This window comes from Lonchura striata, unplaced genomic scaffold (genome assembly GCF_046129695.1).
Source record: "Lonchura striata isolate bLonStr1 unplaced genomic scaffold, bLonStr1.mat Scaffold_145, whole genome shotgun sequence".
NCBI lineage: Eukaryota > Metazoa > Chordata > Aves > Passeriformes > Estrildidae > Lonchura > Lonchura striata.
In genome coordinates, this window is record NW_027461096.1 from 147595 (window position 1) to 172426 (window position 24832).

Genomic DNA, 24832 nt, shown 5'->3' on the forward strand with positions numbered 1-24832 from the left:
CCCACAACTGCTCTGCCCTGCTGCATAGCCTGTAATAGCAGAAGTCCTGGGGACTTGAAATTTGTAATTTGCGGTGTAGTTGGGCTCTAAATTGTATGGGGAGATTGACATAACATGTTTGGTGATGCTAAGTTGTCCTGCAGCCATTTGACACTAGTCCTAACTTTCTTTCAAATCTGTGGCAGAGAGCCCCAGTCCTGGGTGAGGGTGTTGCCATGATCAGGTCAGTCATGGTTTGCATTTGCAGGGGCTGCCTAAATGGTGACCGTGTTACAGCAGTGTTCTTTGCCTTTATTTTTAGGAGGTCCAGACAGATAGCAGCAGTCAAGGCAGACCAAAGCAGTTGTTTTTGCTCAGCTTTTGGTTTTTGGTGGAACTGTAAGCATCCACTGTTGTTTGTGTGCTTTAGGGAATCCACTCAGAGTACTTATACCACTGTCTCCAACTGGCTGATGGACCAGGTTTCATGCACGTGTGATCTTGTGGGAAGCAATACAGGACCCTGTGACAGAGCCTTCCAATTTTGCATTTCAAGGTCCCCTCCTGGTAACCCACAGGAATGGGCAAGGAGTTGTGGTGAGGCAGGGAAGAGGAGCGAGGGTACCCTCAAGTTGCAGCAATGCCATGTCACCTTGTCTGCCCTTAACCTAGGTGTGCCTTGAGATGACGGTGTCAGAATACAAGCACGCCTGAGGTGTGTGGCCCAAGACTTCTTGGGAGACGGTGAGTAGCAGAATTGTCAGGTTCTGGCCCATGTGCTGTTAAGGTAGTGCACTAACGTTTGGTTTTCTTTCTCTTGGCAGAGCAAAAGATAACAGCCTGGTGACAACTGGAACTTCCCAGACAGGCACGAGGCCTCGTTCTGCACCTGATGGGGATTTGCATCCCCAGATATGTGCAAGATAAGTGGAGGGCTGCAACCCACAGAGGGGATGGAAGAGAGGTGCCGGGTTGGGACTCCCCAGGAGGGGTTTTTGAGTCAGTTTTGGAGATGGGGATGTGCAAGAAGTGTCCCCTTAGGCCACCTAAAGGGAAAGTGTCTGTTTTGATCACAGTGCTGAGGTGCTCAGGGCAGAGCAGTTCTGGTGTGTGTCCCGTCACTTGTCTCTGGTGCACTCTGTGTTCTTTGGGTCTCTCGGTCCTTTCTTCTCCTCAAAAGCTCTCTCTCCCTGTCCTGTGTCACGGGTGTCTGCACTTATTTTTCCCACAGCTGCTCTGCCCTGCTGCATAGCCTGTAATAGCACAAGTCCTGGGGACTTGAAATTGTTAATGCAGGGTGTAGTTGGGCTCTAGATTGTATCAGGAGATTGACATAACATGTTTGGTGCTGTTAAGTTGTCCTGCAGCTGTTTGACACTAGTCCTAACTTCCTTTCAGACGAAGACAGTTCAGTTCAGTGGCAGGGAGCCCCAGTCCTGGGTGAGGGTTTTCCCATGATCAGGTCAGTCATTGTTTGCATTTGCAGCGGCAGCCTGAATGGTGACCATGTTACAGTAGTGTTCTTTGCCTTTATTTTTAGGAGGTCCCGGCAGTTAGCAGCAGTCAAGGCCCTGTGTGCCAGGTGAGCAGTGGACAGAAGGAGTTGTTCTGGCTCAGGTCTCCATTTCTGGTGCAATTCTAAGCATCCACTCTTAGTTACTTTGTTTTATTTTAGGCAGTCGTCTTGCAAGATATCTCTGGTCCGGATGTCCAAGGCCAGGTGGGTGCAAGCATAAGGTCTGGGTGGGTGTGCTTTTCAGGGCAGGGGGATGTTGTTTTCACAGTATCTCAGTGTGGGTTTTTTTGCTTTGTTTTTTTGCAGGTGCTGTCGCTGCCCTAGCTGTGTGAAGGAACAGAGGCGAGCGGGTGAGTTGGCATTTTGGCACGGTGACTCACAGGTGACCCTTATGCAGCAGCATGCTAAGTGTGTACCTTTTTGTTTTTCAGGTATCCTCCAGGCAGCCTGTGAAGTCAAATTGAGACTTCAGGTGAGCTGGGGCAGCGGTGTGTCGGAGTGTCAGGGATTCCTCTTTTCGTGGGCGCTAGTTGCATTTTCTGTTTTGTCTTAGGTACCCTGTGGAGGAGCGTAGCTGAAGTTTGGAAACGGCAGCACCGAAGCGGATGTACAGAACATCTCGCCGTTCACATCCAACTGACATGGGATTCCATCTGGTTGTCTTCCAAAAGCTAAGTGCTGGGGCCAGTAGGTGGGAGATGGGGGAAGATCCTTCACTATCACAGGAGGCTATTTGATGTTAGCTCAGAGAAGAGGCCCATAGTGGGATGGGCCCCTCGGGAGCAAAGGGAGAGGGTTTCTCCTCAGCCCCCCCAGAGTCTTCGCTGGGCAGGGCAGTTCCGATCCCTCTCCACGTTCTCGTGACGTTCGCATCGGCGGCCTTCTTTGACTCTTGACGTTGTCGTGGATCTTTTCACCATAGGAGCCCGCCTTCATGTCTGGAGCTATAGCTACAGTCACCCTGTAGTCATTTCTTCCTTCTCTAGGCCTACTGAGCTTCTTAGGCTTTCTCTTAAGTGCTTTGGCACTAACATCTTGAAAGGAGTTGCATGTCATCATCAAGTGCTACTGCCCTAGGGCTTTCTTTTCTTTGGCATCACCAGCCCATGGCTCATCTTGGGCGAGGAATCTTGGGTCCATAAGGTGAAATTGCCAGGCAGTTTCCATGTGTGTCTGTGTCACATTGTCTGTGTCTGTGTCACGTTGTCTGTGTCACGTTGTCTGTGTCCGTGTCACGTTGTCTGTGTCTTAGGCCTTTGTTACATCTCCATGCTTTAGCAACATCATTTTGTGCCGTATCGGCCATATTTTGCTCACGTACCTTCCTGGATATCAGTTATTCTGGCATCTTTACATATTTACTTTTTGGGACCGGACGATGTACATGAGATGTTCTCATCCATCTTCATTCTCAGTTTTGGTAGCCCTTCTCTTGGACTTCCGTACGGATCTTATTAGCCCTTCATCACCTGACCACAGTAGTTCCGTAGCATCTGCCTTCTCAAAGGATATAGGGCTCAAAAATTAGTCTTCTGGAGAATTATATCAAGTCCTCACTTATCTTGTATCTCTGTCGGCTTACATTGTATGCACTTATGTTGCACCTACCTGTGTCGGCTTCTATTGTATGTGCGTATGTTGCGCCTACCTATGTTGGCTTATGTTGTTTGTGCTTATACTGTATGTACCTATGTTGTCTTATATTGTTTGTGCTTATACTGTATGTACCTACGTTGGCTTATGTTGTTTGTGCTTATACTGTATGTACCTATGTTGTCTTATATTGTTTGTGCTTATACTGTATGCACCTACGTTGCCTTATGTTGTTTGTGCTTATACTGTATGTACCTACGATGGCTTATGTTGTTTGTGCTTATACTGTATGCACCTACGTTGCCTTATGTTGTTTGTGCTTATACTGTATGTACCTACGTTGCCTTATGTTGTTTGTGCTTATACTGTATGTACCTACGATGGCTTATGTTGTATGCACCTCTGTTGTGGCAATTGTGATCGGAGCTGCCTTGCCCGGGCACGTAGTCACGCTCAGGTAGAGCAGTTATAAAGCTTTGCCGTTCATCTGTTCTCTATGGGGTTTGGGGTACAACACTGATGGGCCCAGAGTTGGTATAGCTCCTAGCTCTCAGATAGTCAGTCACTGACCGCCTCCCCTTGTCTCGTAGGTCCCCGGGTCCCTACAGAATTTCCTGGAATCTACCATTTGACATGGAGGTCCTGCGGTCAGAAGAAGCGTTTAAGCATATTCTTCAGTGCAGCGTTTCACGTAAGGGTGGCAGCCAGCGTGTCAGCAGAAGAATGTGTGAGAGTGTGACTGTCTGTGTCTGTCTGTGAGAGTTTGTGTGTGCTTGTGTCTGCAGCTGTGTGTGTGTGTGTGTGTGTGGAGCAGTTCCAACCTTGTGTGTATGGCCTTTGCCTTTCAGGGGGGGTTTTCATCAGGCAGGAGGATTTTTTGGGAGTCTCTGGAGCGAGTTGCCGTGAATGTGAGTTTGTGCGTAACGCGAAGGGGGCGTGCACGTCGGCGGAGCGTTTTGCGCCGTTTTTGTTCCGGGTGCGTCATAACAATAAAAGCGTTGTGGACTTTTCTGAAATGGAGACACGGTTATATTGTGTCAATATGTATTTTCCTTGTAATACATTATATTGTTCTGTCTTTGCAGGTGTTCCTGTCTTTTGATGTATTTTGCTGTATGTAAATTGGACTTGTACTTGTGTGCCTAGGTATGATGTATTCTTTGTTGTATTTGTCTCTGTACTTGCATTTGTATGCATTGTTTCCCTGTGTATTGCTGAAGTTTAAATTAAAGGAATAAAGATTAATCAGCCCTAATAATGATACCTCTTACCCTCTGCCCCGCCCACCATCCATCTCCTGTCTTTCTTTGGTGTGGTTGAGTCGTATCATTCTCACCCTTTTTCTCCCTTTGCCTCTTACTTTCCTCTTTAGTCTATTCCTCACTTTATCCTTCCGTGTGTAACTCTTTGTCTCTGGCTGTGTTTTCCTTTGTTTCCATTTCTAACACATCTCTATGTTTCTCTAACCCTATTTCCTTCTCACCCTGTCTATTTTCTTCCCTTCCTCTACATGTATTTCCCCATGTCTCTTTGTCTCTTTCAATCTAGGTTTCACTATGTTTTCTTCTTTTTTTTCTCTTTGTCAGCCTTTGTCTTTCTAACACTTGCTATCATTTTCTTTGTCTCTAACCCTTTTTACTTTTCTGTCCAACTTTAATTTTTTGTGTTTCTAACTCTCTATTTCTTTCTCTCTTGAACCCTACCTTGTGTTCAGTCTCTCCATTTGTTTTCCTGTAGGTTTTCAGCTCTATTTCTTCTTTTTCTTGTCTCTCTATTTGCTTTTCTCTTTCATTTCAAGTGCTTCCTTTTCTCTTTGTCTTTCACTCTTTTTCTCTTTACCCCTCCTTTCTTTTGCCTTTCTCTTTCTAATCTGAATTTTTTGGTTTCTCTTTTTATCTCTTTTATTTTTCTTGCTCTGTTTTCTTCATACTCTTTTCTCTTCCTTTTCTTTTTCTCACTCTTTCTTCTCGCTCTCTTCTTCTCACTCTCTCCTCTTCTTCTTCTTCTCACTCTCTCTCCTCTTCTTCTCACACTCTCCTCTTCTTCTCCTCGCTCTCTCCTCTTCTTCTCACTCCTCTTCCTCCTCTCTCCTCTTCCTCTCATCTCTCCTCTTCCTCCTCTCTCCTTCTTCTCGCTCTCTCCTCTTCTTCTCACACTGTCTTCATCTCTCTCTCTCCTTCTCACTTTCTCCTCTTCCTCCTCTTTCTTCTTCCTCTGACTCTCTCCTCTTCTTCTTACTCTCTCCTCTCACTCTCCTCTTCTTCATCTCACTCTCTCCTCTTCTTCTTCTCACTCTCTCTTCTTCTTCTTCCTCACTCCTCTTCTTCACACTCTCTCCTCTCCTCACACTCTCTCCTCACACTCTCTTCTTCATCTCTCTCTCTCCTTTTCTCCTCACTCTCTCCTCTTCCTCCTCTCTCCTCTTATTCCTCTCACTCTCTCCTCTTATTCTTCTCACCTTCTCCTCTTCTTCATCTCACTCTCTCCTTTTCTTCTCACTCTGTCCTCTTCCTCCTTTCTCCTCTTCTTCTCACTTTCTCCTCTTCTTCCTCTCTTCTTCTTCCTCTCTCTTCTTCCTCACTCTCTCCACTTCTCACACTCTCTTTTTCTTCTCACTCTCTCCTTTTCGTCTCACTCTCTCCTCTTCCTCCTCTCTCCTCTTCTTCTCACTTTCTCCTCTTCCTCCTCTTTCTTCTTCCTCTGACTCTCTCCTCTTCTTCTCACACTCTCATCTCACTCTCCTCTTCTTCATCTCTCTCTTCTTCTCACACTCTCCTTTTCATCTCATTCTCTCCGTTTCTTCTCACTCGCTCCTCTTCCTCCTCTCTCCTTTTCTCACTTTCTCCTCTTCCTCCTCTCTTCTTCTTCCTCCTCTCTCCTCTTCTTGTTCTCATTCTCACCTCTTCTTCTCCCACTCTCTTCTTCATCTTTCTCCTTTTCTTCTCACTCTCTTCCTCCTCTCCTCACTTTCTCCTCTTCCTCCTCTCACTTCTTCCTCCTCTCTCCTCGTCTTCTCACTCTCCTTGTCTTCTCACTCTCTCCTCTTCTCACACTCTCGTCTTCATCTCTCTCCTTTTCTCCTCACTCTCTCCTCTTCCTCCTCTCTCCTTCTCACTCTCCTCTTCTTCTCTCTCTCATCTTCCTCCTCTCTCTCTCCTTTTCTTCCTCTCACTTACTCCTCTTCCTCCTCTCTTCCTCTTGTCACTCTCTCCTCTCTTCTTCTCACACTCGCTTCATCTATCTCTCCCCTTTTCTTCCTCTCACTTACTCCTCTTCCTCCTCTCTTCCTCTTGTCACTTACTCCTCTCTTCTTCTCACACTCGCTTCATATCTCTCTCCTTTTCTTTTCACTCTCTCCTCTTTCTCCTCTCACCTCTTTCTCCTCTCTCCTTCTCACTCTCACCTCTTCTTCTCACTGTTCTCTTCTTCTCACACTCTTCTTCATCTCACTCTCTCCTTTCCTTCTCGCTCTTTTCCTCTTCTCTCCTCTTCTTCACACTCGCTGCTCTTCCTCCTCTCTCCTATTCTTCTCACTCGCTGCTCTTCCTCCTCTCTCCTCTTCCTCCTCTCTCTCCTCTTCCTCCTCTCTCTCCTCTTCTTCCTCTCTCTTCTTCCTCTCACTCTTTTCTCTTCCTCTCACTCTCTCCTCTTCATCTCACTCTTTCCTTTTCTTCTCACTCTCTCCTTTTCCTCCTCTCTCCTCTTCTTCTCACTCTCTCCTCTCTCTCATCTTCCTCCTCTCTCTCCTCTTCTTCCTCTCACTTACTCCTCTTCCTCCTCTCTCTTCCTCTTGTCACTCTCTCCTTTCCTTCTCACACTCTCTTCTTCCTCTCACGCTTTCCTCTTCTTCTTGCTCTCTTCTCTCCTTCTCACACTCTTCTTCATCTCTCTCCCTTTCTTCTCACTCCTCTTCCTCCTCTCTCCTCTTTTTCTTCTCACTCTCTCATCTTCCTCCTCTCTCTTTTTCCTTTTCTCGCTCTCTCGTCTTCCTCCTCTCTCCTTTTCTTCTTGTCTCTCCTCTTCTTCTCACTCTCTCCTCTTCTTCTTCTTCTCACTCTCTCCTCCTCTTTCTCTCTTTTTTCCCCTTTCTGTACTTAGAATAAAAAAGCAGGAGTAGAAAATACCGTGCTCCGAGGAAGTAAAAAAAAAGAAAAACAACTTTAAAAATAAAAATTTCTACTCCCTGGGAGCATCAAAGTAAAAATAAAAATTTTTACTCCTTGGTAGCATCAAATTTTCCACTGCTGCGCCTGACAATATTTTTATATTTATATATATATGTATAGGGGGGGTAGGGGAGGGGTCTGTCTGGTAGCCACACCCCCACCCTGAATCCTCCCTCTACCCTAACCCCTTCCCTGACCCACCCTCCACCCCCTCCCCCACACCCTGACCCCACCCCTAACCACGCCCCCAATGCTGACCCCCCTCCCCCAATGCTGACCCCACCCTCTAACCCCCACCCCTGTCCTTACCCCCTCCCCTGGCCCCGCCCCCAGCCACACACCCTCCCCTGACCTCTATTAAGATATCCATTAGGATACGTATAAAAATCTGAAATAAAATATAATAGGAATAAATGTAAGAAATTATGAAAATATAATTTTCCATCAATATCCATTACAAATCCGAATGTGAATATAAATATGAAAAACATAAAAATAAAGCGTGTTGAACTGCAGCTTAAGAGTAAAGCTTTTTTCTTTCGGTTCCTATCGGGTCTCAGGCAGGCTTTTTGTTCCGTTCTTTCCCGCGCGGACGCTTTGGGGCGTTCGCTGCCGAGGCCGTGCCGGCGGGGACGGCGCGGTACTGCCGCCTTGTGGGCAGAGAGCGGTACTGCAACCCGGCCGCCCTCTTGGGAGTGCCTTGGCGCGGACTCGCTTGAAAAGTGCTGCCGCCTTGTGGACACAGGGCGGTACTGCAACCCCGCCGCCCTCTTGGGAGTGCCTTGGCGCAGACTCGCTTGAAAAGTGCTGCCGCCTTGTGGAAAAAGGGCGGTACTGCGGCCCCGCCTCTCGCAGCCGCCCTCTTGGGAGTGGCTTGGCGTGGACTCGCTTGAAAAGTGCTGCCGCCTTGTGGACAAAGGCCGGTACTGCGGCCCTGCCGCTCGCAGCCGCCCTCTTGGGAGTGGCTTGGCGTGGACTCGCTTGAAAAGTGCTGCCGCCTTGTGGACACAAGGCAGTAGTGCAGCCGCTCTGCCCGTGGCCGCACTCTTGGAAGTGGCTTGGCGCGGACTCGCTTGAAAAGTGCTGCCGCCTTGTGGAAAAAGGGCAGTACTGCAACCCCGCCGCCCTCTTGGGAGTGGCTTGGCGCGGACTCCCTTGAAAAGTGCTGCCGCCTTGTGGACAAAGGGTGGTACTGCGGCCCCGCCTCTCGCAGCCGCCCTCTTGGGAGTGGCTTTGCGTGGACTCGCTTGAAAAGTGCTGCCGCCTTGTGGACAAAGGCCGGTACTGCAGCCCGACCGCCCTCTTGGGAGTGCCTTGGCGCGGACTCGCTTGAAAAGTGCTGCCGCCTTGTGGACACAAGGCAGTAGTGCAGCCGCTCTGCCCGCAGCCGCACTCTTGGGAGTGCCTTGGCGCGGACTCGCTTGAAAAGTGCTGCCGCCTTGTGGGCACAGGGCAGTAGTGCAGCCGCTCTGCCCGCAGCCGCACTCTTGGGAGTGCCTTGGCGCGGACTCGCTTGAAAAGTGCTGCCGCCTTGTGGACACAGGGCGGTACTGCGGCCCGACCGCCCTCTTGGGAGTGGCTTGGCGCGGACTCGCTTGAAAAGTGCTGCCGCCTTGTGGACACAGGGCGGTACTTCAGCCCGGCCGCCCTCTTGGAAGTGGCTTGGCGCGGACTCCCTTGAAAAGTGCTGCCGCCTTGTGGACAAAGGGCAGTAGTGCAGCCGCTCTGCCCGCAGCCGCACTCTTGGGAGTGCCTTGGCGCGGACTCGCTTGAAAAGTGCTGCCGCCTTGTGGACAAAGGCCGGTACTGCAGCCCGACCGCCCTCTTGGGAGTGCCTTGGCGCGGACTCGCTTGAAAAGTGCTGCCGCCTTGTGGAAACAAGGCAGTAGTGCAGCCGCTCTGCCCGCAGCCGCACTCTTGGGAGTGCCTTGGCGCGGACTCACTTGCAAAGTGCTGCCGCCTTGTGGGCACAGGGCAGTAGTGCAGCCGCTCTGCCCGCAGCCGCACTCTTCGGAGTGCCTTGGCGCGGACTCGCTTGAAAAGTGCTGCCGCCTTGTGGACAAAGGGCGGTACTGCGGCCCCGCCTCTCGCAGCCGCCCTCTTGGGAGTGGCTTTGCGTGGACTCGCTTGAAAAGTGCTGCCGCCTTGTGGACACAAGGCAGTAGTGCAGCCGCTCTGCCCGCAGCCGCACTCTTGGGAGTGCCTTGGCGCGGACTCACTTGAAAAGTGCTGCCGCCTTGTGGGCACAGGGCAGTAGTGCAGCCGCTCTACCCGCAGCCGCACTCTTGGAAGTGGCTTGGCGCGGACTCCCTTGAAAAGTGCTGCCGCCTTGTGGGCACAGGGCGGTACTGCAACCCCGCCGCCCACGGCCGCCCTCTTGGGAGTGGCTTGGTGCAGACTCGCTTGGAAAGTGCTGCCGCCCTGTGGACAAAGGGCGGTACTGCAACCCGGCCGCCCTCTTGGGAGTGGCTTGGCGCGGACTCGCTTGAAAAGTGCTGCCGCCTTGTGGGCACAGGGCGGTACTGCAGCCCCCCAGCCAGCGCCCGGCAAAATCACCGAGACGGGGCGAGGGGCGGCAGCGAGCGGCGAGCGGGGCGATGTCTGTGAGTGAGGGGAGGGCTGGAGGCGGCTCCGCGGCGGCGCCGGATTAGGATGGCAGCGGCGAGGGAGGCTTTCTGTCCCGTTCCGGCCGCCGTCCGTACCGGAACGCTTTGTGCCTTTCTGTCCCTCGCCGGCCGCCGTCCCCCACGTGTCGGGAGCCCGGCGCCGCCGTGATGGCGGCGGGCGGTGGGACCGGGCTCGGGCGGCTCTGGAGGCGCTGCTGGAGGTGGGATTCGGGGCCCGGCGCGCTGAGGGCGGCGGCACCGGGGGGACAGCGGGGGAGGGCGGGCGGGAGCAGCCGGAGGGGACCCGGCACCGGGAATGGGATTGGGGGGGGGGCGGGACACACGGACAGGCCCCGGAGCCCCCGGGACCCCCAAAACGCCACCGAGACCCCCAAAAAACCCCCCGGGACCCCTCAGAACCCTCTGGGACCCCCCAAAAATAACCGGGAGCCCCCCGGTCCCGCAGGGCGAAGGCGCTGGCGCTGACCGGGAACCGGGGAGTGGAGCCGGCCGTGGACTGGTGAGGGGGGACCCCAAGAACACTCCCGGCACCCCCAAAAATACCCGGCGGGATCCCCCAAAAACAGCCCCGGGACCGCCAAAAACAGCCTCGGGAACCCAAAAATTCCCTTCAGGACCCCAACCCCCCCCCAGGACCCCCAAAATTCCTCCCAAAAACCCCTTGAAACCTCCAAACTTCTCCCCAGGACTCCAAAGCCCTCCCTGGGACGCCCAAAATTCTCTTTGGGACCCCAAAACTCCCCCTGGGACCTCCAAATTTCCCTTTAGGACCCCTGAAATTCCTCCTGGGACCCCCAAAACCCCCTGAGACCCCAAAAGTCCTCCTGGGATGCCCCAAAGACCTTCCAGAACCCCCCAGAACCCCCTCCAATTTTGGGTCCCCCCCCCCCGATTCGGGGTTCCCCCCGGTTTTTGGGTCCCCAGGCTGGTGGCTCATGAGGACGACCCCGACTTGGACCCCGAACTCCCCCCGGGTTTGGGGGCGCCGCCCGCGGGCCTGGGGGGGCCCCGGCAGCCGCCGGCCCCCGAGGACGAGACCCAGAAGTGAATTTTGGGGGTCGGGGGGGAATTTGGGGGTTGGGGAGGAAAATTTGGGGTATGAGGAGCTCAGGGATATTTTGGGGTTCAGAGTGGTTAATTTGGGGTTTCAGGGTGTTTATGGGCAGGGTTTTCGGGTATTCTCGGGAGGGCTTTGGGGTATTCTTTGGTGGGTTTTAGGATATTTTTGGGTGGATTTTTTGGGGTATTTTTGGGAGGGTTTTGGGCTGGTTTTGGGGCATTTTATGGTGAGTTTTTTGGATATTTTTAGGAGGGTTTGGGTAGTTTTGGGTGGGTTTTTGGGGGGCATTTAGGACGATTTTGGGGTATTTTTGGGTGGGTTTTGGGCTGAAGGCGGCTCAGCGGCGGCGCTGGAGAAGGATGGCAGCGGCGAGGGGGGCCCGGCGGGGCCCTGCCTTTGCCAGCCCCTCCTGCCGCCCTCCTTGGAATGGTTTGGGGCAGTATGGGGTTATTGAGGTAGGAGTAATTATTTTGTTGTTGTTGATTTAATGTGGGGTTTTTTGTTTGTTTGTTTGTTGTTGTCGTTTGATGTATTTGGTTTGTAGAGCAGGAACTGTAGACAGAATCCTGCAGAAGTAATATGGAATTTGTCCTCCCAAAACCCGCCCGGCTTCCAACCACTTTCAGCACGTGGTCTTCCTTAGCAGCACATGGTTCCCCCACACTTGGGAGCCGGTGCACTCTACTTTTCTCTCCTCCTTTGCTGACAGATCCTGCTGAGGCTGAGGACAAAGCCCTACCCCTACACGGACAAGGCAGCAGACCTGGTTCGGGAAGCCAGCGTGCTCCAGGCTGCTCCAGGACTCTGATCAAACATCAGCATCCCCGTCTCTCACGTTGATGGTACGTGGTAACCCCTTAAGAACAGAATTCCACCTTTTCTAACCCTAAGCAGCAAACTGGGGACGGATAACTCTAGAAATCCTGTCATGTAAGGACCTCCAGGATTCAGCCCTCCATGTGTCCTTGGTATCAGAGGTTGGAATTGCAGAGTTGCCACTTTACCCCCAGACGTAATTTTTGATGTGGTTGTGCCACTTTAACAGTATTTGAAATCTCTCTTCGTGTTCTTGCAGCAGCATTTTCGAAGCACAATGGAAATCTAGCCCTTCTGCCGGGAGCGGTTCACAGATTCGTGGAATCCCAGAAGGGTTTGGATGGGAAGGCACCTTTTTTTAAAGCTCGTCCCGTTCCAGCCCCTGCCATGGGCAGGGACACCTTCCACCATGCCAGGGTGCTCTAAGCCCTGTCCAGCCTGGCCTTGGACACTTCCAGGGATCCGGGGGCAGCCACAGCTTCTGTGTGCAACCTGTGCTGAGGTGCCCTGAGGAAATGTGTGAGCCGGAGGGAGCCGGGGCCGGGCGGAGGGAGCCGAGCTGTGGGAGTGGGCGAATGGAGGCGGGAGCGGGCGGGACTAGGCGAGCGTGGGCGAAAGCGGCCGAAAGGGGCCGAGGAGGCGAGCGGAGCCGAGCTTTGCCGAGTTCAGCCGAGGCGAGCCGAGCTTTGCCGAAGAGGCGAATGGAGGCGAATGCGGCCGGAAATAGCCGAGCGTGGCCGAAAGTAGCCGAAGCTGGCCGAGGAGGCGAGTCCAGCCGAACGGAGCCGAGCTCTGCCGAGCGCAGCAGCCCGGGCGGGGCTGAGCCGGGGCGGAGCCGGGGCGCCGGGAGGATCCCCTCCTGTCCCTCTCTCTCCCGCTCCATGCTCCTGCCCGTGTTCAGTTACCTCTCTTTCCCCCGTTTCCGTGTCCCCCCCAAACCCGGCTCCTTCCTGTCCTGTCCTGTCCCTGCCCCGCTGCTCCGTTCCATTCCCCCTCTCGGTGGTGTGAGATGAGATTTGAGCCCTTTCTGACACCCACGCGTGCTCTTTGTGTTGTCAAATCCCGCGTGTGAGCCAGAAGCTCTCCCTGCCTATTTTGCAGGTGGATGTGCCATTCAAAGCCCTGGAGGCAGGGCTGAGCACCGGCGAGCCGCGCGTGGCTGCTCTGCACAGGGGGCGTGGCAGGAAACACTCGCTGAGTGCCGGAGGAGCGAACGGGAGCCTTGGCCCTGCCATCCTCTGGGATCTGCGGGGACACTGCAAGCACTGGCAAAGAGCCGAGAGCCATGGGAGCAGCGCTGAGCGAGGCTGTGTCCCAGCCAAGGAGTTCCTCCTGTGTCCCTTAAGAGGATACCCCAGGGCTGGTTTTCTGCATCAAGACTTCTGATCAGACCATCTGTAGACCTCTGGCTTAATGTAAATATTTATTTATATGTTTGTCTCTGACAGCAAAGCACGTATCTCCTGACTTCCCTGCTATTCAGTATCTGCTGAACTGGCTGTGCATTTTTCCTAAGCTAAGGAAAACCCTCCCTCTGATTCTGTAATTTCCAAAGGAGCAGCATTGAGTCACTTATGTTTTTCTTGTCTCCATAACTTTAGCTTGACTCGTGCTCAAGGACAGGAATGACTCAAGAACTGTATGTGGTGAATTGTTAGTTTGGCAGGGGTTTTTGCAAATTCAGGGCTAAAATGTGATGTAAGAAAAGGCTTTTATTGCAGCAGTTAGATTTTTGCAGCATGGCAGATTTTCAAGCCTCTAAGTAAATCACTTCATTCAGATTTAAACTCTCTTGAAATATGCTTGATATGTTTTGGGGTTTTTTTCATTGTTATGCTACTTTTCGTTTTGGTTTGATTTGGCTTTCTTTTTTGCCTGGCGTGGGAAAATTTTACAGCTCTCACTTTTTTCTTCTCCAGTTGAGTATAGTGTTACCTTCTTAATTCAAAAACCATTTGCTGTATGGAAAAAGCACCTTGCCTTTGTGAAGGGCCAGGTGGGAACTGTTTTAATGGCCAGTGGCACAGCCCTGTAGCACACAATTCCCAGGAAGTGGGGAGCCCTCTGCCAGGCAGAGCCACCTGGCCAGGTTCCTGCGGGTGCTGCTGCTGTACCCGGCTGATGAGGTGAGAAGCAGCTTGGCTTTATTGCCAAAATAAAACTCACCCGTTTTCCTATGAATCCCAGCAAAGTGGTCCCAAAGGCTCTGTCACTCAGTCTCTGCTTCCATTGGTGTGGAGAGGCTGGATCCCAGTTATCACCCCAGCAGTGCCCCTGCCTCCCTTTTCCCCACTTTTCTGTTCCAGTCGTGCGAAATATTCAGGCTTTGTTTTCTTCCCCCTGCGGTTCACTGCAGATCCCAGAAAACCCACAGGAGGGAAGATCATTCCTTGTGCTTCCGCCTCCAGGTGAGAGAGGAGATGGTCACATCCTAGGAGCCTGATTTTGGAATGTTTTCTGGAATTGGCCCAGTGGCTTTTACTTCTGGGGTTCCTGGAGTCTGTCCGTGGCAGGTCCAGCCCGTGCTTCAACTGAGAGCCCTCAGTCCGCAGGGAAATGAACCTTTGGGGAAGTTCTTACAGCTCTGCTTAGTGCTTTATGAATGGTGATGATTTTCTGGAAGTAGGCTGTCCATTCTGACCCTTTTTCTTCCCTCTCCCTGCAGACTGTACCTGCTGAGAGGCTGAGGTGAGACCAGGATCTGTAAAATCCCTGACTCTCCGTGTTTTCCCGAGGCTGAAGCCGTGTTTGCTGTCAGTGACGACAGGGTGGGAGATGCTAAACACTGAAAACTTTGGGGTTTTTCCCCTGAACTCCCCAAGACTCTCTGCAGCTGTGCCCTGTCTATCTCTTGAAAGAGTTTCTGGATTTACAAAGGTTTTTACATTCTGCAATATTTATCTATAACTCGATTAAAAAGAATCCTACTGTATCAATGTGGTGTTGATTACTTTGTTTGAGTCGGTTAATTAAAGCGAATTGTTGGTAAGGGGTTTGAGCATCCCTTAGTTGGAGCTGGCAGCTCTTATTTAATTTCTCTTCATTCCTTTAATTTCTTTCAATTATTTCTTAAGCCATTACTGCAATTAGGATGCACGGTAAGGACAAGAGCATTTCTGCCCTGCTGGATTGGGAAATCCGAGCCCAATTCCTTGGAGAGATTGAGGGGATGGGGATCTGTGCCTCAAGCTGGGTTTTGACAGTGGGAATTTGGTGAGGAAGGAAGAGGAGAGATCCCACGGAAAGTGGCTGAGGCCAGTTCCGCTGGCTTTGGGTGCTCCTACCCCCGAGAAAATCATCCTGGCTGAAGGGAGCTGGAAGAAGCCAGGGGGCTGCGCCGGGGGCTGTGCAGGGACCCCAAACCCTGGTCAGGGGCGCTGGGCAGTGCCAGCTGCAGAGGAACGCTGCAGAGGGGCTGCGCTGGAGCCCCTCAGCTTCCATGCAGAGATGCTGGCACTGCGGGGCTTTCGGGACACTGCCGAGAGGCTCCGCTGCCAGAGCCGGGGAGTTCTCCCGTTCTTTTCTGTCGTGCTGGGCACCTGGCAAGTCCTTCGAGCCCCGCAGGCTGCCAGTGCCAGCGGAGCAGCTGGAATCACAGACGGTCACACAGAAACCGGGCTGGGAGAGCAAATGAGCTCTTCCATGTTGTTTTTCACAACGCGTTTTGGATTTATACCAGAATCTCTTCTCTCCCCTCAGACCCCGTACCCCTGACTTTTGAGTTTTCTCACAGAAATGTCTCGGCCTGCACCGGGAAAAAGAAAATTCCCTGGCACGGCGGGGAGCGGCGGGGTTTGGGGGTGCTGGGGCGGCACGGGGGTCCCCGCGCCCCGGCCGGTCTCGGTCAGCCCCGGGAAATCGCCGCCGCCGCCGGCTCGGCCCCGGCGCCGCCCCGGTGCTCCGGCCCGAGAGAGACCCCGACCCGCCCGCCGGGGCAGAGGCGGCACCGCCGGGAGCCGAAGCGGCAGCCCCGGGCCCATCCCGGCGGGCCGGGAGCGATGGCCCCGCCTCCATCCCGGGCGGGCCGGAGCCTCAGGGGCGGGGCCGGGCCGGAGCCTCAGGGGCGGGGCCGGCGCTGGCTCAGGTGCGCGGGACCGCGGGGCACCTGCGTGGGGTGGGGCCGAGCTTATTTAAGTGCCGGGAATCGCTGCAGCCGCCATTTGCTCACTCGGAGCGCAGTGAGGGTGGTGGGTTCTGTGCGGGCTCCGCAGCTTCGCCCTTCTCTCCTTCCCCCCCTTTACTCTTCCTTCCTCCTGCTCCCATTCCCCTTCTTTCCCTGCCTTTCCCCCGTTTTCCTCTCCTCCCCAAAGCCGACTGCTTTCGCTCCCCTTTTGTGCCCCCTTCTACTCTTCCTTCCTTCTGCTCCTATTCCCCTTCTTTGTCTTCCTCCTTTTCCTTCTCGTCCCATTTCGGCCTCCCCTCCCGTCCCACCATCTACCCTTCCTTCCTTCTCTCCATATTTCTGTTTTTTCTCCCCTAAACCCACTCTCCCTCCTCCCCCAAATGCGACCCCCCCACTCGTCCCTCACCTGTCCCTGCCCCGCTGCTCCGTTCCATTCCCTCTCTCTTCCCTCCTCTGTCCCGTCCCTCTTTCCCCCTGCCGGTCTTTCCCTTCCCCGCCCGCTTTCCTCGCAGCCCGACCTCCCTCCCCACCTTCCCGCATGCTCCGCTCTGCTCCCCTGTTCTCGTTCCCCATTCCCCTTTTCCTTCTTTCCTCGCAGCCGCGGGGCTCGGGGCGCCGCAGAATAAAGCCCAGAGGGCCGGAGCCGGCGCCCCCCGCCCTCGCTGGGGTCCCCACACGGGGCCGGAGCCGCTCTGCGGGTCCCCCCATTGCAGTCTAATACACGGCCCGACACTGCCGGGGTGCGGCTTTCCCGACATCACACTGGGGGTCGGGCTGGGGGTCGGGAGGGGGTCCTGGGGGGAGGAGGGTGGGGGGGTTAGGAAGGGCCCCCTCCGGAGGAGGGGGTCCCGGGGGGGGGGGGGGCCAGGGTGGGCCCCCTCCGGAGGAGGGGGTCCGGGGGAGGGGGGCGGGGTGGAGGGGGGTCTTCCCCCCTCCAGCCCCGCCCCCTCTCCGGGACCCCCTTCTCCGGACCGGGACCCGGGGGGAGGAGTGGGGGGGGGTGGGGGGTGGGGGGGGGGGGTAGCAGAGGGGGTCACGTCACTCTGCGCCGTGAACAGAAATAAAAAAACACACGACCGGCGGTCCCCTCCAGCGCCCCCCCCCCCACCCCACCCCACACCCCCCCCACCCCACCCCCCCCCCCACCCCCCCCCACCCCCCCCACCCCCCCCCCACTCCTCCCCCCGGGTCCCGGTCCGGAGAAGGGGGTCCCGGAGAGGGGGCGGGGCTGGAGGGGGGAAGACCCCCCCTCCACCCCGCCCCCCTCCCCCGGACCCCCTCCTCCGGAGGGGGCCCACCCTGGCCCCCCCCCCCCCCGGGACCCCCTCCTCCGGAGGGGGCCCTTCCTAACCCCCCCACCCTCCTCCCCCCAGGACCCCCTCCCGACCCCCAGCCCGACCCCCAGTGTGATGTCGGGAAAGCCGCACCCCGGCAGTGTCGGGCCGTGTATTAGACTGCAATGGGGGGACCCGCAGAGCGGCTCCGGCCCCGTGTGGGGACCCCAGCGAGGGCGGGGGGCGCCGGCTCCGGCCCTCTGGGCTTTATTCTGCGGCGCCCCGAGCCCCGCGGCTGCGAGGAAAGAAGGAAAAGGGGAATGGGGAACGAGAACAGGGGAGCAGAGCGGCAGTCGAGGGGAAGGGGACGAGGACAGGGGGCCGGTGGGGAGAGGTCGGGGTGTGCAGGGCAGCTGGGGAGGGGCCTGGGGGGAGAGCCGGGTGAAGGAAAAGAAAGATTGAAGGCAGCTTTGGGGAAGGAGGCGGAATGTGTGGAGGGGGAAAGGCATCACGGAAAGGCGGCAGGAGGAACCGGGAGCGCGTGGGGGGGAGCAGGGGGAGGGGGCACGGGGGAGCCCGGCTGGGGAGGGAAGGAACAGGGACACGATGGAGGGACAGGATAGTGTAGGGGTGAGTAGGGGAATAGAGAGGGAGGACAAGGAAAGGGGTGTAGGGGGGCCCGCCCGGGAGGGAGGGAGGGGAGGGCTAGGGGGGAGAGGGAGGGGGGGGGGTTTGGGGGGGGGGGAGGGTGTAGGGGGTGGGGGAGGGGAGGAAAGGAGGGTAGATAGGAGAGGTACAGAGAAAAAGAAATACAAAAGAAAAGAAACGCGCAAGAAAAGCAAAAGAAACAGAGATATGGAGCCCGACCGGTCGTAACCTCCCGCTCCGAGCGCCCAGCACCAAATGGCTCCGCCGCGCTCGCCCCGCGGTTTAAATACCCGCGGCCCCGCCCCGCGCAGGCGCGCTGGGGCCCCCTGCACCTGTGCGCGCACCTGTGCTGGCCCCGCCCCCGGCCCCGCCCCCCGCCCGTAAATGGCGGCGGCTCCGCGCCCGCCCCGTGTTCTGTGTGGATGCTCGGACGGACTGCGGCGGGACCGGCGCTCGGAGCTCCGTGCGGGGATCGGATCGGGGCAGCTCCCGGCCTGCGCGGCGTCCGAGGCGCTCAGCTGAGATCGGGATCGGGATTTGGGTCCTGGGCCCGCCGGTGTCTGCTGGGGGAGCCGGGCAGAGCCGCTCCTTCCTCGGCGGGCAGGGAGGGGGTGCCGGGGCCGGCGGATCGAGGCGGGATCGCGGCTGGGATCCGGACCGGCAGCGCCGCGGCCGGGAGGAGCCGCTCCGGGACGGGCGCCGCCGCTCCAGCTGCGGCCGGCCCGGGGCTCGGGTCCCGCCGGGGCTCGGGTCCCGTTCTCGCTGTGGCCGCGGGGAGCTGGGGCTGCGTCGGGGCCGGGACCCCATCGGCACCGCCGCTCCCGCAGCGCCGCCTCCGGCCCCGCGGGCGGACACGGAGCCGCCCCGCAGCCCCCGCGGGATGCCGAGCCCCCCCGCCCCGGTAGCCCCGTGGCCACCGCGCTCCCCTGCGAGCAGCAGCGCCCGCCTCCCCCGCCCCGTGTCCGCATCCCCGGGGGAGCCCCGCCGGACGAGCGGGGCTGCGGCGCCGCGGCCGGGAGCGGCCGCTCCGCCGGGGCCGCTGCTCCCGCTCCGGCTGTGCCCGGTGCGGGGCTGGAGGCGCCGGAGCCCCCGAAGGGCAGAGAGCACCTCCTGTCCTTGGCTCTGCGGGGCGGGAGCTGCCGTGCCCTGCCCGTGGCTCGCAGCGTGCCGAACGCATGTCCCGGCACGGGCACCGGCGCACGGGACAGCGCTGGCACGGACACGGCTGAAGGGCTGCCCGCGGCTCCTCGGCCAGGGGCTGCTCCCCACAGGCACGCAGGGATGCTTCAGCCCGGACAGCCGACAGCGACAGCCGACAGGGACCCCAGGGAACGGCTGGCATTACCTGGGAATGGAGGCACGGGCCGTTTGCAGAGGGGCTCTGACGGCAATCCCTGTTGCCGACCTCCCCGAGCTCCCACACAGCTGCCAGGTATGTTCCAGCCACCCCAAATCTCCTCCCTCTTTTCCAGCCTGAGGCCATCATTCACCAGCAGCATTTCAGCCAAGGCAATCTTCCTTCACGGGTACTAAATGCCAAGCAAGAGCCTCGGAGATGCCTTGAAATCAGAGGTTCGAGTGCGATGATGTTCGGAGATTTCCAGGGAGCCAGCTGGAGGTGCAGAAGGGATGGAAAACTCTCACAGGTGGGTCCCACTGGAGGTGTGCTGCAGGCAGGGATGTGCATCCCTTTCCTGAGGAAAACGGACATGCCGAGGCTCTGAAAGGAGCTGAGCTTCTGCAGGAGAGATGTTCTGCCTCAGCACAGGCCGGGAGCACATCCAGCCACCGCCTTGTCCTGCTTTAAAACATTAACTGGAGCCTGAGCTCCGGGTGGGGAGGGAGCTGAGAGCCGGAGGGGCAGGAGCAGGGATGGGAGATGAGGCTGCTGGAATGTCACCTGGAGCAGCTGAACATGTTCTGTCCCTGCAGGAGCCAAAGCAGATCCCTCCTGGCCAGGCTGGATGGGAGATGAGGCTGCTGGAATGTCATTGGAGCAGCCAGGAGCCAAAGCAGATCCCTCCTGGCCGGGCTGGATGGGAGATGAGGCTGCTGGAGTGTCATTGGAGCAGCCAGGAGCCAAAGCAGATCCCTCCTGGCCGGGCTGGATGGGAGATGAGGCTGCTGGAATGTCACCTGGAGCAGCCAGGAGCCAAAGCAGATCCCTCCTGGCCGGGCTGGATGGGAGATGAGGCTGCTGGAATGTCACCTGGAGCAGCCAGGAGCCAAAGCAGATCCCTCCTGGCCGGGCTGGAGGGCAGCTGCTGGATCTGCTGTGGGGGAAAACTCCCTGCCCCTGCCAGGAGCGCTGGCTCTGCTCTTCCTCCAGCTCCTGAGCAGTGTCAGGGCCACCGTGAGGGAGTTCAAACCCAAAAAATCCCCACAGCCCACGGAGTGAATGATCCCAGCAGAGAAACGCAGCATTGAAATAAAAATCTTACAGCTCTGTCAAAAAGGCTGTGACATCGCTGCAACGGGATTGCCAGGAACCTTCTGGTTTGCTCTCGGAATGCTCTTGGTTCTCTTTTGTGTATTTTTAGTCCCTCAGTGGACAGCTTGTAGAATTTATTCTGGGACTTAGAGGTTGAGCAGGGTTGGCTCAGGATTGACCTTCACCTCTGGTGCCGCTTTGCGCAAACACAACGTGGCCGGGCTGGGTGAACTCGTGACCTCAGCTTTCCCCTCCAAAATGTCCCTCGCTTATTTCCCTGGGGTGAGCTGGGATTTTGGCCCAGACTGTCACTCCTCACCTCCCCGTGCCCGCGCGGTGTCCGTTGTGTTCCCCACGGTGCCCTGGGGACACCGGCGGGTCCCTTTGCCTTTCTCCTGCCCCTTTCCAGCCCGAGGCTCCTCTGCCCTCGTCCCACACACAGCACAGGGGCACCGAAGGGGAAAGGCTCCAGAAAACATTTCTGCGATTCCTCAGCAATTCTTTCAATTCCCCGGGGAGAGGAGCGTGAACTCACAGCCACCGAGGCCTGACGGGTTCCTGCAGCGAGAGCTCGGCGCGTGTCCGCAGAGGTGAGTGCGGCACCCGAAAGGAAAAAGCGCGGGAGACAAACGTGATTTCTTTTGCTTCAAAGTTATTGCAAGTTCTTAAAGCCCGACCAACTTTTGCTCTTGCTTTTGGTCGGGTGGAGCAGGAGCAGTGGGCAGAGGTGGTGCCATTGATGCGGACGTGCCCGATGCTTTCTGGGGCAGAAAAGGGAGATTAAGCTCGCCTTACGTCAAGCAGCTATTTAAAAAGATTTATAGCTCTTTAAACGTAGCGCCCTTTAATTACCATAATGTTTCTTCCACGATTTTAACTAATTCTCGGTGTATTTTATAAAACTTAAAATAACACCTCCTCCCCATAAAACAGACTCATCAAGCATTAGACAAAAATTCCTTGTGCCAGTCTCAGGCTTCCACATCTAACAGGAGACCCTCCCCGTAAGCAAACAAAAAAATCAAAATAACGTACCAAAACTAGTCCTTGCTAACATTAAAAATACAGCTCGACCGTATCCAAAAAACCCCCGATTTTATTTCTTCCAAATGCCAAATACTCTTCAAATTCTAAATCAAAAACTCTTAAAAAACAAAAACCATTTGTCCAAGCCCACAAAAAATATAAAACAATCCAATCGATATCCTACATTTAACAAAACCCACTACACAAATTAGTACCATTTGAAATGTAACATAAATAAAAATCTATGACTAAGAAACATATCTCCCAATAAATAAAACCACTCGGTAAAGATATAAGTAATAATCTCAACTCAACAAGCTAAAATTTCTCCAAAACCAAAAGACTTAAAAAACCTTCAATACTTATAAATAACAACATTCAATATGTTAAGTGTTAGTAAAATCAAACAAACTTAAATGTCAATGCATTTAAATAAATACATTAAGTTTCTTTTTATCTATTAAAATTAAGTTTATTATTCCTTACTATCAAAATTCATTCAGTCTAAATTTAAATGTTATGTAATATAACTTACCCTAAATTTTATTAAAAATCACTTCTCTAAACTATACAGTATATGGTTAATTTTATTTTAAAAAAATGAAACTACTCAAATTACAACAACTAAAAGAAAACACTAACAAACACCTATTCAGAAGTTAAAAAAATATAGTGTATTATGTCATCAATTTCATCAAAAATTCTGTTCTTCATTACAATCTCTACTCTTTTTATCTTTCATAAGTAACACCAAAAAATAGCAATTACTATTCATATCATGCTATTTAAGAATTTTACTCTATTTCCTTAATATATATTTTTAAAGTTATCCTAACTCCTTCAAACACTTACTACTAATATACTAATTATATAATAATTTTTATAATAAGCAATATTTATTAAATATTATTATAATATTTACAACCAACTTTCATGTACTTTGTTATCTCTTTATATAATGATCTAAAAAACACATAAAATTTCTAATTCCTACTTTTTTTATTCTCTACTTATACAGCTCTTAAAACAAGTTAACCCTCTAACTAATCTCTACACTAACTCTATAATTTAACCTAATGTTATCTCACAGTTTTAAATATTTTTCAAGACTAAAAAAAAAAATATTTTATTAAAAACCTCCTCCAGACTGTTAATCTTATCACTTTCCTCAGTTATTATTACAAAATCACTTCAATGTAAAACCCGACTACAACATTAATTTCTATTTCTAAGTTTCACACTAAGTAATCGCTCTCTCATACATTTTCTCCACCTTCACACTCTCAATATCCAAATCCAAACTCACAATCCTGTCCATAACCACTTTCAAATCTTTAAACAAAAGTTTACTATACTCAAATCTATTCTAAAAACACTTCTAAAAAATCCAATTATTAAATAATGTAATTCATCTTTAATCCTAACATTTTTACTCTTAACTACTATTTTTAGAAACATTATATAAGAATACATTAAGTAACATTCACCAATTAAAATTTAAACTAGAACCTAACCCTAACTCTACCTAAATAAAATAATTAACAAGAAACCCAAATATTTTCTACGTCAAAAATAAAATTCAAATAATTTTAACTTAACAATTTAACTTTATCGATATAACAAATAAACTTATTTTTATTTTAAACTTAAAAAATCATTATCCACACATAATTATTTAACTTGCTACTAATTTAACATTTATCAACTGTTAAAAACTCTAAAATAACATACCATCTTTTAATACTTACTAATGATATAATTTCACCTATGTTACTAATTATAGATGTTATCTAAGTAATTCCTAATTATTGTCAATTTCTTCTTTACTACGTACATTATTTTATTCTTATATTTCTTCATGCTTATAACTGAAAAATTATAACAACTTATACCATTATCTTGCAAGTCTCTATACAATTTTATAAAACAAAACTTAACAAGACTTATTTCTCATGTCAAAACATAAAGTTTACTTATATCTCAACAAGTACAAAAACCCAAGTCAATTTCAATAAGGACCATAAAACCAGATCACACAAAAAACACACTCGCCACTCCACAAATAAAACACCAATGTAAATACAAAGATACACTACACTATGTAAATACAAATGGTAGATTACGCGAGAATTGCAACATACGCCTGACGTCTTGTACTGCACCCACCAAAATATAGAAACTTTAGGTTTTTTTATAAATATAAAAATCAATATTATAAACATCTTATTTAATAACTTACAAAGTATAAAATTCTATCAAATATTATACTTCTACTCTCTTTACTTTATTTACTTTTAATTATATCACTTTACCAATTAACCAACCTAAAACAAACATTTCAGTAACTTTAACTAAAGTTTCAAGTTTAAATACTTTGTATTTATCTAGCGCTTCTCAAAAAAAATCCATTCTTTACCTACTTACTTAATATACCAATAAAAAACATTACAAGTAATCCATATAATTAAAAAGCCCTTACATTATTAGCTCTTAATATAAAAATAGTTACCAATTTAAAACAAAAAAGTCATTTATCCATCAATAGTAATCAAAATATAAAAGTAATTTTAAGCCTTGAAACTTAAAAATGGTAGGATCACATTTTATACCACCTATTACTTCAACAACACTAAAATAATTAAATCAATTGAAATATTATCTAAATAAACGATCTAATTCTACATCCCTTACACTAAATACCTTTCTAACAAATATAAAATATTAAATACGCAGTTTTACAAAAAATCAACAATAAATTTTCTTTTATTAACACACAAACATAAATATAAAAATTGAATAAAAGTTATAAATGCATCTAATCACATAAAATCTACTTATAAAAGTGTACAACTTTAAGAAATATCAAAAATAAGAATAACTAATATAACAATAAATAAAATTTAACACCATAATTTTAAAATCTTATAACAAAATTATACATTTAAATTATATTATTATAATAATAATAACGATAACACCTTCTTTATGTTAATATATGCAACAAATGCTTAACAAAATCCATTAATAATTTTATTTTTTTTAAATACAGAGGGAGAGGGGAGACGTGGGAACGGGAAAACCAGAAACTCCCACGGACACTGAAAGATTTGATCTGCAGCCTCGGGAGAAGCTGGGATTGATGTGCAAGTACAAGACGCGGGCATTAAGCAGGAAAAGAATGAAATAAAAGGCAATCCCTTCTGTTTCTGTGGCTGTCAGTGAGAGCCTGCCCCGGCTGAGCGAGAGAGAAACCGCGTGGGCACGATGGGGAAGGGCTCGCAGGGCAGGGCTGGGGCTGTGTGGGCTGAACGGAGAGTTTGCACCTTCTGACAGGAGGCGCTGAGCAAAAGTCCCCTCGGTGCAGCGGAGCCGAGCGAAGGCGCTGGGCTGGAAAAGCCAAATAAAGGCCGGGGTCAGAAATTCCGGCTGCCTCGGAACAAAGAGCCGTGAGCGCTCCTGAGCCCCGGCAGCTGCTCGCTCTGTGAACCCCCACGCGCCGGGGCTGGGTTTGCCTGAGCCCCGAGTGCCCCCGGCCCAAGAGCAGCCCCGGCCCTTCCCTGCTGAGCGCGCAGC

General features: G+C 52.3%; 4 long non-coding RNA genes across 4 annotated transcripts in view; all 4 read left to right on the forward strand.

Moving 5' to 3' along the window:
* Positions 1 to 3617: 3617 nt before the first annotated feature.
* Positions 3618 to 4346, forward strand: LOC144248463 (uncharacterized). Its single transcript, XR_013341743.1, has 2 exons — positions 3618 to 3779; positions 3937 to 4346. It is a non-coding gene; the product is annotated as an uncharacterized LOC144248463 (long non-coding RNA).
* A 5193-nt stretch (positions 4347 to 9539) lies between these two features.
* Positions 9540 to 24832, forward strand: part of LOC144248465 (uncharacterized) — a 43589-nt gene continuing 28296 nt past the window's right edge. The window contains exons 1-2 of the long non-coding RNA XR_013341745.1: positions 9540 to 10081; positions 11651 to 11783. This is a non-coding gene — a long non-coding RNA (uncharacterized LOC144248465). The remainder of the gene's footprint in view (positions 10082 to 11650; positions 11784 to 24832) is intronic.
* On the forward strand, positions 12082 to 14689 carry LOC144248462 (uncharacterized). Its single transcript, XR_013341742.1, has 2 exons — positions 12082 to 13172; positions 14423 to 14689. It is a non-coding gene; the product is annotated as an uncharacterized LOC144248462 (long non-coding RNA).
* On the forward strand, positions 20258 to 24462 carry LOC144248472 (uncharacterized). The gene is made up of 2 exons (XR_013341754.1): positions 20258 to 20823; positions 24309 to 24462. It is a non-coding gene; the product is annotated as an uncharacterized LOC144248472 (long non-coding RNA).